We start from the raw sequence: 15,756 nt of genomic DNA, 5'->3' as shown, positions 1-15,756 counted from the left end.
TGCATTAACGTGTAATATATACATATACAAAGTCAAGGTTGTTGGCGAACGAATTTCAAAAGACGCAACCACTACAAGTTCAAAAACTAGTGGAAGTCGGCGTGACTGTACGAGAGGCGGCGAGTGGATGGTGAGACGGTGAGCGGTCGGACGACGCAAGAAGAGCGTCACCCAGAATTTTGGCGCCGTTTAAGCAAAAGTCGGCGGCTGAAGTTGAGAGCAGCTCGAGAAGGGTGGTGACTCGAGAGGAAAAGAGAAAGCAGACAGCGGACACGAAATTGATGAAAATTAGTGTTCACTGTGGAAGCAGACAGACGGAGATAGCAGACAGCGGACACGAAGTTGATGATAACCAGTGTTCACTGTGGGAAGCAGACAGACGGAGATAGCAGACAGCGGACACGAAGTTGATGATAACCAGTGTTCACTGTGGAAGCAGACAGACGGAGAGAGCAGACAGAGGGCACGAAGTTGATGATAACCAGTGTTCACTGTGGAAGCAGACAGACGGAGAGAGCAGACAGAGAGCACGAAGTTGGTGATAACTAGTGTTCACTGTGGAAACGGAAAACCAAAGGAGAACAGAAAGCGGAGAACAGAAACCGTTACAAAAGCAGACGACGCCGACAAGACCAAACGAGAAGGCAGCAGACACGAAGTTGAGACAATTAGTGTGGAAGCAGACAAAGAGAGATCACGAGAACGAGTGGAAAACAGCCGAGTGAGTAGCGACAACAGAGTGAGTGGCAACAGAGAGCGAACCGAACAGTTGCTACAGAGATATTGAGTGGCCCCATTGAGCAGGACGACTATAGTTGGGTGAGCTGTTTAATTATTGTCTTGAGTGTGAGTTACTTTGCCTGCACAACGAAACCAGACTGGTGGCAAAAATATTGATGAAATTGATGCGAGCTGCAGAGAGCACATTTCTAAGAATCGTCTGAATTAAACCATAACCTAACACAATTCGACCTACATTAACATAGTGTGTAAATCTTGTTAAGTCGTAACAAATTTGATTGATTAATACTACCTATATATTAATATACCAATCTTGTTAAGCAATATAACTGTAATTGAGTGAAATGGATCGAGGTGAGATTCTAACGTTGCGTATTGAGGAGTTGCGCACTAAATTGAGAGAGTTAGGGCTAGAGACTACAGGCCTTAAAGCAGAGCTGCAAACGCGTCTACACGCTCACTACGATCTAATAGAAATTGAGAATGACGGGCAGGAGGCAGATTTCGCCTCGGCAAGAACAATTCGAGAAGTCCCGAACACAGATGGGCAAAGGTCATGGTTCACACTAAAAGATGTGGAGGGAAGCGTTTCAGAGTTTTGCGGTTTAGGTTCGATTGATGTTGTACAATGGATTAGGGAGCTAGAAGAATGCGCTTTAACCGTACAGTGGAGTCAGTTACAGCTTTTTGTGTATGCAAAACAATTGTTAAAGGGAGCTGCATTATCGTTTATACGTAGTAAGAGAGATATTTGTAGTTGGGAGTCCCTGAAAATAGCTTTGAAAAACGAATTTAGAGTAAAGGTTTCATCAGCAGAAGTTCATAGAAGACTGAGCAATCGACAGTTAAAGAGAGGTGAGAACTTGTATGAGTTTTTGTATTCGTTAATGGAAATCGCAAAGCCAATCGATTTGGATGACGAAAGTTTAATCGAGTATTTCGTAGAAGGTATACCAGACATGAGAGCAAATAAGGCATTATTGTATCAGGCGAGAACAGTGGATGCGTTAAAAGTTCAAATAGAGACCTACTTAAAATCCTATGATCCTAGAAAGTCGTCAAAGAAAACAACATTCGAGTCATCTGTTCACAAGCAAGGTAGATATAATAGAGAGAAAAATTCGACAACAAAAGATGATCGCAAATGTTTTAAGTGTGGTGATTCTTCACACATGATGAGAGACTGTAACAAGAAAACGTTTACTTGTTTTAAATGTGGCAAAACAGGCCATCGTTCGTTTGAATGTAAAGATAAAGATACCACCAAAGTTGAAAGCACCAATGTTGTAGATGATAAATTAATAAAAGCATCAGGTAAATTTACTGATTCGGGTTTGGAGTTGAAAGAAGTAACTTATAAATCGATTAAGTTCAACGGTCTAATTGATACAGGAGCAAATTTGAGTCTCATACGTAAAAGCGTGTTTGTTAAACTCGGAATTAAGTCACTAACTGGATATTCGAAGACTCTTACAGGCATTGGTGGAAGTCATGTGATGACCTTCGGTAGTTTTAGCATAACTGTCAAGATAGATGGCATTGAGATGGAAGTCGAGTTTCATATCGTTCCTGATGAAGACATGGCATATGAGGCAATTTTGGGTAGAACCATATTAGATCACGTCGATTTGGTTGTTACCAAGAAAGGTACAAAGTTTGTGAGCATCAACAGAAAAGAATCACTGTGTAACGCGAATAAATCTTGTGCTGAGTTGTTTGAGGAATTTGAAAGTATGTGTATGCACAGTGCAGAACAGAATAAATTGGAAATCAAGAGTGAATTGTCACATATCAGTGCAGAAATCGGTAGTGAAGTCAAGAAGTTGATTAATAGTTACAAACCTATTAGAAATACAAACACTCCTATAGAAATGAAGATTGTACTAACGGATGAGTTGCCAGTTTATCAGCATCCAAGGCGTCTAGCAGAGTCTGATCAGAAAATCGTTGATAGTATAGTACAAGAATGGTTAGAGGAGAAGATAATAAGGCCAAGTTTTTCCGAATATGCTTCGCCTGTTGTACTTGTAACAAAGAAGAATGGGAAAAAGCGTCTGTGCTGCGATTACAGAAAGCTAAATGAGAAAGTGGTCCGAGATAATTTTCCTATGCCACAAATGGACACCGTATTAGAAAAACTTCAAAGTGCGTTGGTTTACACTACTTTAGATCTAACAAACGGGTTTTTCCATGTTCCTGTTGAGGAAAAATCTCAGAAGTACACTGCATTCGTAACTCAGAATGGTCAGTATGAATACCTGTACGTACCATTCGGAATTTCCAACTCTCCAGCAGTTTTTACCAGATTTATAATGGCAGTAATGAGAGAATCAGTAAAGAATGGAGATGCAGTGGTGTATATGGACGATATAATTATACCAAGTGTTAGCGTGAATGATGGTCTAATTAAACTTAAAAGGGTGTTGAAGATAGCTGCGGAAAATGGGTTGAGAATAAACTGGGAGAAATGTCAGATACTGCAGAGTAAAGTAAATTTTTTGGGCTATATAGTTGAAAATGGAAGTATTAAGCCAAGTAAGGAGAAGACTGATGCCGTTTCAAGATTCCCGATCCCACATGATAAGAAGTCAGTTCAACGATTTTTAGGGTTAACATCGTATTTCCGTAAATTTATCGAAGGATACGCAGTAACAGCTAAGCCCTTGACTGACATTTTGCGAAAGGACAACAAGTTTGAGTTTAAAGAATTGCAAATGGTAGCGTTTGAGCAATTGAAGTTAGCATTGATCAAAGGTCCTGTTTTATACGATCCTAAGCTAGAGACTGAAATTCACACTGATGCCTCGAAACACGGTTTCGGAGATGCGCTTTTACAGAAAGATTCAGAAGATGGTTTATTCCATCCGGTACAATATATGAGTCGGAAAACTAAACCTTGCGAAGAGAAGTATGATTCATATGAACTTGAGGTTTTAGCAGTTATTGGAGCATTAATAAAGTGGCGTATATATGTGTTAGGATTGAGATTTAAGATTGTCACAGATTGTAATGCGTTCACGATGACAATGAAAAAGAAAGAGGTTCCGTTGCGTGTAGCACGTTGGGCAATGTACCTACAAGATTTCGATTATCAGATCGAACATCGTTCAGGTTCAAAGATGCGGCATGTGGATGCCTTGAGCCGTTTATCTTGTTTTCTGCTAACTGACACTATAACCCATAAATTAAGGGAAGCACAGTTGTCAGATGATTGGACCAAATTGATTAGGAGCTTAGTTCAACAGAAAGGATATGAAGATTTTTACATTGAAAACGAAATATTGTTAAAGGACCCTAATCGAGAACTTATTGTCGTTCCCTCGCAGATGGAAAAGGAAATAATACAGATTGCACATAAACAAGGACATTTTGGAGCTAGAAAGACTCAGGATATCGTAGAAAAATCGTATTATATTCCAAAGTTAAAAGAGAAGGTAGTCCGTGTTGTTGAGTGCTGCGTGGAATGTCTTATTGTTAATGCCAAGACCGGCAAAAAGGAAGGATATTTGATGCCAATAAGTAAAGGAGATCAGCCATTGATGACATATCACATTGATCACGTTGGCCCGATGGAGGTCACAACAAAGCGTTACAATCATATACTTGTTATTGTTGATGGGTTCTCTAAGTTTGTATGGTTGTATCCGACTCGTGGAACAGGAGTCGAGGAAGTACTTAGTTCTCTTGAAAGGCAGGCCATAATTTTTGGTAACCCGATGAAAATAATTTCTGACAGGGGAGCAGCATTCACGTCCAATGCGTTTAAGGAATATTGTAACAGACAGGATATACAGCATTTACTGATAGCAACAGGTGTACCCCGTGGCAACGGCCAAGTAGAAAGGATGCATAAGATAATAGTTCCAATGATTTCAAAGTTAAGTCAAGAGAATGAGGGAAACTGGTACAAGTATGTAGGTCGTGTGCAACAATTTATTAATAATACTGCTCCAAGAAGTACAAGAGTTACACCTTTTAAGATTTTGACAGGAATAGAGATGCGTAGTCCTGATGATCCCAAAATGAGAAAGCTGATAACCGATTCGTTAATAGAAGAATTAGACTGTGGTCGTGATGAGATTAGAGCGGAGGCTCGAAAGAATATCGATGAAATACAGCAAGAAATGAAAAGAACGTTCGACAAAAACAGGAAATGTGAAAGAAAATACAATTTAAACGAGTTAGTGGCGATTAAACGTACGCAGTATGGGACAGGTCTAAAGTTGAGAGGTAAATACTTAGGACCATATAAAGTTACGAAGGTGAATAGGCACGGTCGATACGACGTCGAGAAGGTTGGCGACGGTGAAGGACCTTGTAAGACCTCAACAGTGGCTGAGTTCATGAAACCTTGGCTAGGATCATTCGGGTCGAATGACTTGTCAGGACAGCCGATTGTAGGAAATGAAGTGTCAGGCAGGCATAATCATGGCAATCGTTTGGTACCGAGTGAGCGAGACAGAACGACACGCAGCGGCCGTACCTATCTGGTCGACTCACTCGTGAAATAAAGCAGAAGCGTCGATCAAAAAGCACTCGCAATCGTACTCTCGCCTCGATCACATCGCACACCCAAATTTGTCGCTAAGGCCATTATAATAATTAATAAATATATGTATTCTTAACACAAAGAAACATTGTTAATAAATAATAAAGTTTAAATAAGGAAATCACATCCTTAAATAATATTGAACTAAATAACCAGAATAATTCCAATTCTACATTTATTTATTCGAGATACCCATATATTTTTAGTTATTTCTCGAAAACCTTTCACACATTCTGAATGAAACTCTACGTACATATTCTAGAAAGTCTATTGACCATACTGGCATCTAATCTTCATTGAATCGTGTTGTTGGGGACTTGTGCTAACCCGTTAAAGTCAAAGCTTTGTTTTGGAATTTTTGTATGGGGAAAATCATGGGTCAACAAAAATACAATTTTCTCGAAAACTGTTTACACGTTTTCATTGCAATTTCTTGGGGATAAAAATATGTACATATGTAAGTATTTGGGGAAAACTCTGCCATTCAATTGTCACTAAGCTGTGCTCATTTTCATGGACAAATTGTCAATAGCAGCTGGCGTGAGAAATAGGCTTCAGACACAAGTCTCCGCATGTAGATAAATTCATGTACATACATACATATGTACATACATACATACATATCAAAGAACTGCAAGTGAGTCAATTGTTGCAATCCTACTCACACTCAATAAAATTTGTGCCGGTGCCACTTACCACTCAACAAATCATGTACACACATTTATACAAAGTTTTGTGAGTGCTGCGCAAGCAGGCAATATCATGCTGTCGCTCACAACAATGTACCGTTTTATTTTTGCATGGACATGTGTGCCATGGACATACATATTGTTCGGCAATTATATTGCTATCTCATCATAACATTTGCTATCTCGCTCACTCTTACAAAACACGTGCACTCCAACGCCGGACCACCTAGTAAAACACTTTTATACTTATAAGTACATACACTGCCACTCAACTGAATAGGTCCATGATCTCAGAGGTAGAAATTTGTCAATAATTCCTAAACCAGTATTTATATAATTTCTTTCTTCTTTAATTCTTAAATCATATTGGAATAAAACGCTGAAGTACGATTTTCTAAAACATTTGATTTATTTTATCTTCTAAGAGAGTGTCAAAATTAGTGTTTTTTTTTCGTTGAACTAAATAGGTTAAACTTAAAAAAATAAAATTGTGTAACAAACTTAAGATTATTTTCATATTTTTGGCTCTAAGCTTATATTAGATCATTTTTAAAGTAATTTTAAATAAGTCTAATAATGCGTGAATCCTCCGTGGTTTTTTTTCCCAACGAAAACCCACCGCTTGTCCAGCTTTACGTGCATCATTTAACGGTGTTTTTTTTTTGCGAAGAGGGTATTTCAATTTTGGTCAGAAGTGTGCAACGCATAGAAGGAAGCATCTTCGACCATACAAAGTATTTATATTCTTGATCAGCACGACGAGACGAGTTTAAATAGCCATGTCCGTCCATCCGTCCGTCCGTCCGTCTGGATCAAGGCAAACTCCTCCAAGACCGTAAGAGCTACTGAGCTGAAATTGCACGTAGGCTGTATATACTGCAGGGGTTGTATACCTCGGATTCAGCCGGATCGGACCACTATATCATATAGCTCCCATACAAACCCAAAAGTCACGAACAGTGACTTTTCTCAATAACTTCGTTATTTTCTGTGCTATTATCGTGAAACTTAATATTAGAAAGTTTATTACGCTTATTAACGACTGTGCCAAATTTGATCAAGATCGGATGACTATATCATATAGCTCCCATAGGAACGATCGGGCGAAAACAGTGACTTTTGTAAACAACTTCGTTACTTTTAGCGCGATTGCTTTCAGATTAAACAGTTGTTAGTTTAATATATCTATTAATGATTGTGCCAAATTTGATAAAGATCGGGTTTTTATATCATATAGCTCCCATAGGAACGATCGGTGGACAACAGTGACTATGATTAATATTTTCGTTATTTCCTACGATTGTAGGCCATTCTTTCGCAAGCATAAGCCTTTTTTGATAAAACGTTCTTCCACATTGATGGCTCATAGGTAAGGAAAGAGTTACCAAAAAAAGTTGCAAGGGTATTCAAACTTTGACGCGGTCGAAGTTAGCCCCGGCCCTCTGGTTTTTAATTTCATTCGTTTGAAATGTTCAGCCAACGAAACCACACGTTTAACAGTAGACACACTGGCTGTAACACTGCAATTTTCGTTAATTTTGGGTGCTGATAGATGGGAATTTTACGCAGCTCGCACATTTTTCATTAAATTTAAAGAATATATACTAAATTAAAAATTTCAAAAGTCTGGTGTGAGTACTCGAAGTTTACACACGTCCCACGCGCATCATCTACGATCATAAACCAAACACGACCAACAAACCGTTTCAAAGTCAGCAATATGCGACAAAGTGCAGCTGCCGTGATGTCGCGAGTTAAAAGAAAAAAACCCAACAACGTAGACACCGGTCAACGCTCAAGAGAGCGTCAAAATTATTTCGCTTTAAACAATGAAGAAATTGAAGACAGAGAAAGTGAAAGAAAGTGAATAGGCGTTAAACTTTATTGTGTTCATAAAGTTGACTTTGACAAAGCCTGCGATCAGCTTAAGACTAGATTCGAATTTTTCTCATACGCTTCAAAAGATGAGAAACCGTATAAAGCCCTGCTGATAGGGCTTGATAAAATGGATCCTTCGATTGTTAAATCGAAGCTTACTCAAATGGGCCTTAAATGCAGAGACGTCAAACTGGTCGAACATAAACGGCAGAACAATACCACCTTCATTTTGTACGTGGTTTATTTTGAAAATAAATCCATCACGCTTAACAGCCATAAGCACAATTACTCGGCTATTGATTTTGTTAAAGTTAAGTGGTACAAATGCCAAATGTTTGCCCATGGATCTAGTCGTTGTGCAGTGAATACCTATTGTGCAAAGTGTGCTGGGAATCATAGTACCGAAATCTGCAATGAGACAATTTTTAAATGTGCCAACTGCAACGGTCCACATAAGGCATCGTCAATTGATTGCCCTAGCCGACGCAGCTACTTAAGCTTCAGAGAACGAGACATATCGAGACACTCAGTTCACCCGGGCAGAATTCAACCTTCGGCACCACCTCAGTTTAATTCGGGCGCATTTCCGAGGCTTCATAATAGCAATGTTCCAGTACTGCAGTCCTAGAAGCCAAGAGCGGTGATCTCTTTTCCATGGAGGAAATTAAAAGTCCAATGTTTGATTTAATTAAGAATCATAAAAATTGCAAAACCAAAGCCGATCAGTTTGAGGTCATTACCTCATTAGCATGCAAATTCCTTTATTAATGTCGCACTTCATGAAAATAATTACTTGGAATGCCAGAGGCATTCGAAACAAAAAAAGAAGAAATTTTTGACCTTTTGTCCGAACAGAACATTGACATTTGTTTACTCACCGAAACCTGGCTGAACAGTTCCTTGTCAATAAATCACCCTAACAATATATGTTATAGACTCGAACGTTCAAATTCCAGTGGGGGAGGGGTAACCATTCTCACAAATAAAACAATTCGCCATTCATTACTACCACTCCCACAAACTAATATCATTGAAGTTATTGGCATTCAAACTGTAAACGTCTGTGAATCGACAAACATCTACTCCTGCTATTTTCCAGGAGGCCAATCGAACGATACTTAAAAACAGCAGTTTGCTGATGATATTCGGAAGCTTACGTCTATAAATGGTAATTACATCCTACGTGGCGACTTTAATTGCAGGCACCGTGACTGGGGGTGCATTCGCGCAAAAAGTTGGGGAAATATTTTGCAATTAATGTCGCTACATATTCATATGTCCTACCCCGCTAGCCATACCCTAGTCCCTGCCAGCCTTAGGTGTCAAGGCTCTATTCTGGATATCTTCCTCTCAAACTGCTCACAGGTACTAACTCAGGCCACGGTATTAAACCAGTTTAGTTCGGACCACCTGCCTGTTAAGATTGAACTACACACACAGCCGATATTAGAAGAAACCTCAAGATTCAACTATAAGCGAGCTAACTGGACGCTGTATGCCAGCCATATTAGCCACAACCTCCAAACAGACCTGAAAGACATTACATTACTCAACCTCCACAAATAGACTCTATGATCGAGAAATTCACAAGTGTAATCAAAGAGGCTAAAGATCGTTGTATCTCTAAAGTAAGGACCCAATTCAGCACAAGGCCTCTGCCGGCCCACATAAAGCTATTAATTACGCGCAGAAATAGTCTCCGTCGTTATCGGCAAAGGTCCAAGAACATAGCCCACCTAGTAGCGTTCAAAGAATTGAACCGCAGTATAAGCGCAGAAATAGCAATTCATCGGAACAAGTCGTGGAACACGTTTCTGTCCAACTTGGATAAAGGCTCCTCTCCCTTTTGGAAAGTAGCCAAAATAATAAAGAACCAGAGGGCCGGGGCTAACTTCGACCGCGTCAAAGTTTGTATACCCTTGCAACTTTTTTGGTAACTCTATCCTTACCTATTAGCCATCAATGTGGAAGAACGTTTTATCTAAAAAGGCTTAAGCTTGAGAAAGAAAGGCCTACAATCATAGGAAATAACGAAGATATTGATCAAAGTCACTGTTTTCCACCGATCGTTCCTATGGGAGCTATATGATATAGTCACCTGATCTTGATCAAATTTGGCATAGTCGCTTATAGGCGTAGTAAACTCTCTAATATTAAGTTTCACGACAATAGCTCAGAAAATAACGAAGTTATTGAGAAAGTCACTGTTTGTGACTTGGCCGTTTGTATGGGAGCTATATGATATAGTCACCCGATCTTGATCAAATTTGGCATAGTCGCTTATAGGCGTAGTAAACTCTCTAATATTAAGTTTCACGATAATAGCATAGAAAATAACGAAGTTATTGAGAAAAGTCACTGTTCGTGACTTTGGGGTTTGTATGGGAGCTTTATGATATAGTGGTCCGATCCGGCTGAATCCGAGATATACAACGCCTGCAGTATATACAAGCCTACGTTGTACACTTCTGACCAAAATTAATATACCCTTTTTGCAAGGGTATAAAAAACTCTCAAATATCCCTACTCTTGTCATTGGAACAGATCAGTGTTCCACTACAGTAGAAAAATGTGAGGCACTCGCTGTGTCATTCTTGGCGAATCATTCGAGTACCCAGGGCTTAAGTTTTCCTGATACTGAACATGATGTTCAAAACTACATATGTAGATTTACTAAATACTATAGAGATTAACCCCGACGTAAGTTACCTTACAAACTGTAGCGCCGTCTCGGTAAGTATTAAAAGTCTTAAAATCAGAAAAGCCCCAGGCTTGGATGACATCAACAACCTATGCCTAAAAGCTCTTCCTAGTAGCGGTATTCGTTTCCTGACCGCTATTATAAACGCTAGTCTTGGTTATTTTCCTCAAGTTTGGAAAACATCCAAAGTTGTCCCAATTAGAAAGACAAATAAACCTCCCGAGTTCCCATCATCATACCGGCCTGTTAGCCTTCTGTCTTCAATCAGCAAAATATTGGAAACGATTATTAAACAAAGAATTTCATCCTTTGTAGATGATGCCGAATTACTCCCCAAGGAGCAGTTCGGTTTCCGTAAGGAACACAGCACAATCCAGCCGCTGGTCCGAATCAAAAAGATTGCTAAGCAGAATTTTAATAGGAATAACTCTGTTGGAATGGTACTAATGGATATTAAAGCAGCTTTCGATTCCGTTTGGCACAATGGACTCATTTTCAAGATGTCAGTCCTTAATTTTCCTACGGAACTCATCAAAATAGTTCAAAACTTTCTAAGCAAGCGTTCATTTTTAGTTTGCATTGGAAGAGCTCATTCTGCCCCACTAGATATCCCTGCAGGATGCCCCCGAGGGTCCTGTCTTTCCCCACTGCTTTACAACATTTATACTTCTGACTTTCCGAACTTAAACTGCTGCACTGCCTCAATATTTGCCGACGATACTGCAATTATCACCACGGGTCTGTTACCAGCGGAAGTTACTCAAAACTTACAGGAGGCATTTGACACTATGCAATCCGTTTTTAACAAGGTGGAAGATTCAGGTTAATTCCAACAAAACTCAAGCAATATTTTTCTCCAGAAAAGAATCGTCCAGGTATCTTCCAAATAGTCCCATAGATCTGGATGGCACCGATATTCCCTGGGAAAAAAAAGTTCGCTACATGGGAGTCATTTTAGACTCTAAAATAAACTTTAAGGACCATGTAGGGTATACGATAGACAGAATCAATTCCCTTACCAGAATTCTATATCCCTTTATTAATAGGAACTCCCGTTTATCTATTGAGACCAAGTTATACCTGTTCAGGTCAATATTCCAGGCAGTTATGTTTTACGGAGCCCCAGTGTGGTCGGATGTTGCCAAGTGCCATATTAAAAGGCTGCAAACAACCCAAAACAAACTATTAAAAATGATATTCAAACTCCCTTGGCACCATCCCACCTCAGACATTCATAAAAAAGCTAAAGTCGAAATGATATCAGACAGATTATACAGATTGAATGCCAACTTCAATGATAAATGCAGATACTCAGCCTATAATCACATAAACGAAATAATTATGTAAATATAGATGTAAATAGTATTAAGTTTTATCTTAAGTAGGATGGGGGTTAACAATCAAATCGTAGAATATTAATATCCCCACATATAACATAGCTGAAAAGGTCCATTAGTTAGCGCGCAGAAACTGTTGAAACTTTTTGCCACGCCCCCTTCCGCCCCAAAAATGAAATAAAACTGAATTTCTCAAAAACTAACGAAGCTAAAGTCACCAAATTTAAAATGTTGATTTTTGTAATATGCGCGCATGATTTGTGTACTTTACTATTTTGCCACGCCCATTTCCATCTCCATAGTTTAGAAAAAATCGAAAATCGAAAAAGAAAATTAAAAGTGAAAGTAAAAGAAATAAATTCGTTTACGTCTGGCGCGAAATTAAATGTCTGGAGCTGGAGATACGGAAATTTGATTCCAAACCGGTGATCAGAAGAGAAATTCTCTTTGGTAATAGTGCTGACCATCTTGAGTACAGGCTTTCAATTTCCAGCACAGAAAGTACATACAGTGTCCCACTTAAGTCATCGTACTCTTGTTATATTCCTGTAACTTGGCCAAATATTTGTTTAATTAGGAAAGTCCACGTAATCTTAATTTTTTGTAGTGTCGGGCGCCAGCGGGGATTTTTGAATGCACCCGGAAACAGTCCGTAGAGTGATCAAAACATACAATTTCAGGTCCTACATTCCACACAAGAAGCCGTTGGTAAATTTAATAAATAGGAGGAAGCGCATAGAGTTTGTGGACAAAAGAATTGACGAAGAGCTCAAGCGGGCGTCTCCGCGTATGGAGAAGACCAGGAGAAGCCCTTATTAAAAAAAAATTACGATTAAAACCGTAAAACACAACGGCAGTGGTATTATGGTTTGGGGCTGCATGGCTGCAGCAGAAGTAGGAAATTTGGAATTCATTAACGGAGTGATGGACCAATTTTTGTACATTGACATTAGAAATTGGAAATAGGTTCCGAATTCTATTTTCAGCAGGATAACGACCCTAAACACAAGGCGGCGAACACAAGGCTGTACCTCGCGTACAACACTCCACACCTTTTGGAGACGACACCACAGAGCCCGGAGAGCATTTTACTAAGAGTGGTGCGCAATGATCCAAATTATATTGAAAAACTGGTGGTGTACCAAATCGTCTCAATGAGGTGATTAAGATGATTAGTTATCCCATCAGATACTAAGTTTAAAGTTTGCATAAAAATAAGTTTCTTTATAGTTTAAAAGTTTATATTGGTTTGTAAGAGTACGTAGACTTTTGTCAAAGCAGATATTAAAGATCCTTTTGCTTTGCATAAATAATATTATATCAAGTTATAAATCTTACCATTTATTTTCATTATTTAAGAGAAAGTTTTTTAAATTTAACAAAAATTTGGCCAAGTTACAAGGTGATTTGTGAAAATATAACAAGAGAACGGGAACTTTGGTGGCACACTGTACACTTCCTTTATGGTGTTCTAAAACTAATTTTAAATGTAAAACTAATTTTAACTAATTGTGAAAAACATAGTATTTTGTATGGCCCTCTTAGCAATATGTACATGTTGGAGTTTCCGGCCACCTACACCTTTTGCCACAAGTCTTCCGTCGTTTTCCACGCGACTGAGAATTTTGTACATATGTACATACATAAGTATATTGTTTTTCTCGACACGGAAAACATTTTCACCAATTCTGAAACTGATTTGCCCAACTGCCGATTGCACAAGATCAATTGAAGAACATCAAAGCTTAAGGGGGGTTTCTACCTTGTTGGGCCGAAAAGGCGCTTTTTAGTAAGAATTTCTTTTTGAGAAAAGTATAATAGATCAAGGAATGACATTTTCCACAGTTGTTTGGAAAACTTTATTCTATGTATAAAATTTTTTTCGGCGATCCGGGAAAAGGGGGGAGGGGGAATTTTCCAATAGCATCCCCATTTCGTCCTTATGGAAGTCCTACCGTTCGCAAATAAAGTCTGAATCCAAAATCGAACATTTTTTCTTAATCTAGACACTTTTCCGCAGAGCTGGTAGTAGAATTGGGAAAAAGGATGAAAAATTAAAAAGTTATGAGCTTTTTTAGAAAAAAATTTAAAATTTGCCTATTTTTCGTTACTAATTAATTTTCAAAATTAACAATTTTTAATATTTATACTACCAGCGATGAACAATATACTAAAGAACATGTGTAAATAAATTTCATAGCGATTGGTTAATTTTTGCGCCCTACAGGACTTACATGAGCTCTAAAAATGTAGTTTTGAGAAAAACGCCTTTGAAAATTAGGAACCCAGCCCAGCACGCTTGACATCGCTCCACTTAACGGCCGATAACTTTCGTAATTTTATAGATTTCAACTTGAAATTACACAGTATTCTTGAAACATATACCTATCCGAAAATGCAAAAAAAAAAATTGAATGTTTTATAACACAAGGTAGAAACCCCCCCCTTAATTTCTTTCCGGGCATTATTAACCAATAATTTAATTGCTTTTTTATGTGTACTCAGCCAAATTTCACACAAAGTGAAAAATAAACACAAAAATAGAGATGCATAAAGGGATTCTAAGAGCATAGTTAACGGTGAAGCCCAGTTATTTCTTAGAATGAGAGCAAAACAGATGACAGTGGTCAAGAAACTCTTTACACATTTTGATCTCTTTGACACTTCAAATATGTGTAATCTAAGTTTTTGTGTTTTTTTTTTTTAAGTTTCACCCTAATTGTTTTTGTTTCTGTTTTTATAACTTGATTTAAAAATACCTATTAAACAGTTTACCATTGAAAAATATTAGTTAAATCAAACAAAAACTCTTTATTTTTGTACATATGTAACTTAAAACAATAAGCTTTTTACACTGTGTAAAGTGTTTCTTGACAGACTATGCACATACATATGTATTTACAAACAGAGATTTGATCTTCCGTTTCTTTTCGTAGTAGTGTTGTTGTTGCTTGCATCGTTGGCGCTAGCTTTCGATAAATCGATGGAAGATGTCGTTATATTGATGGTTTAATGTGAGTCGAGAATTCCCACGAGGCACGTGTAATTTGTCTAATTCTACTTTTATTGAACCTTTTGCAAAATAACTATTTATAATGATTTTTAGGAAACAAAACAAAGTGATCTCTCTCTTAATATTGGCAATTCCTCATTCAAAATGGACAAATTTGTCGCTAGGTCAAGTAGTCTCTTAATGCAATAGTAACTATAGTCCGATTTTAATATAAGTATTCTATATTTTATAGAAAAAGATTCTCTTTCCTCTACGCCTGCTTCTTCTAATTCAATTGATGAAGCAACCAATGCAGAAACCGATCGCAAAGGCAAAAAATGTGTGTCGGAAGTTTGGTCTCATTTTGACCGGTTAAAAAAAAAATGTTTGCAAAGTGTCAACAGTGCGAAAAAGAATACCGTACCAGTGGTAATACATCTAATTTGATGGAACACCTGAAACGTGTCCACCCATTCATACAAAAAGTTGAGAAAAATACCGCAATTTTTTACTCGCAGTGAATGCTATGGCTCGACATCGGCCAGATAGGCCGAGATTGACAAGTCCCTGGCTCGCAAGGTGGCACTTGATTTGCAGCCTTTTAGCATTATTGCAAATTTCGGCTTTAAGCATTTTGTACAAACACTAGATGCGAAATATGTTTTACCAAGTCGTCCATATGTAAAAGACGTGCTTTTAAGAAATATGTGTGAGGATTCTTCGCAAAAACTTAAAGCAATATTAAACGTGATTGATTATTGTTCATTGATGACCGACACTTGGACTTCGCGTGCCAATGTGAACTACATAACGGTAACATGTCACTTCATAGATCATTTTAAATTTAGGTCTGCAGTACTGTCCACTCA

The sequence above is a fragment of the Drosophila tropicalis genome, unplaced genomic scaffold (assembly GCF_018151085.1).
Source record: "Drosophila tropicalis isolate 14030-0801.00 unplaced genomic scaffold, ASM1815108v1 contig_35, whole genome shotgun sequence".
In the NCBI taxonomy this organism is placed as follows: Eukaryota; Metazoa; Arthropoda; class Insecta; order Diptera; family Drosophilidae; genus Drosophila; species Drosophila tropicalis.
The sequence above is the reverse complement of the archived record's forward strand: the minus strand, read 5'-3'. Positions refer to the sequence as shown.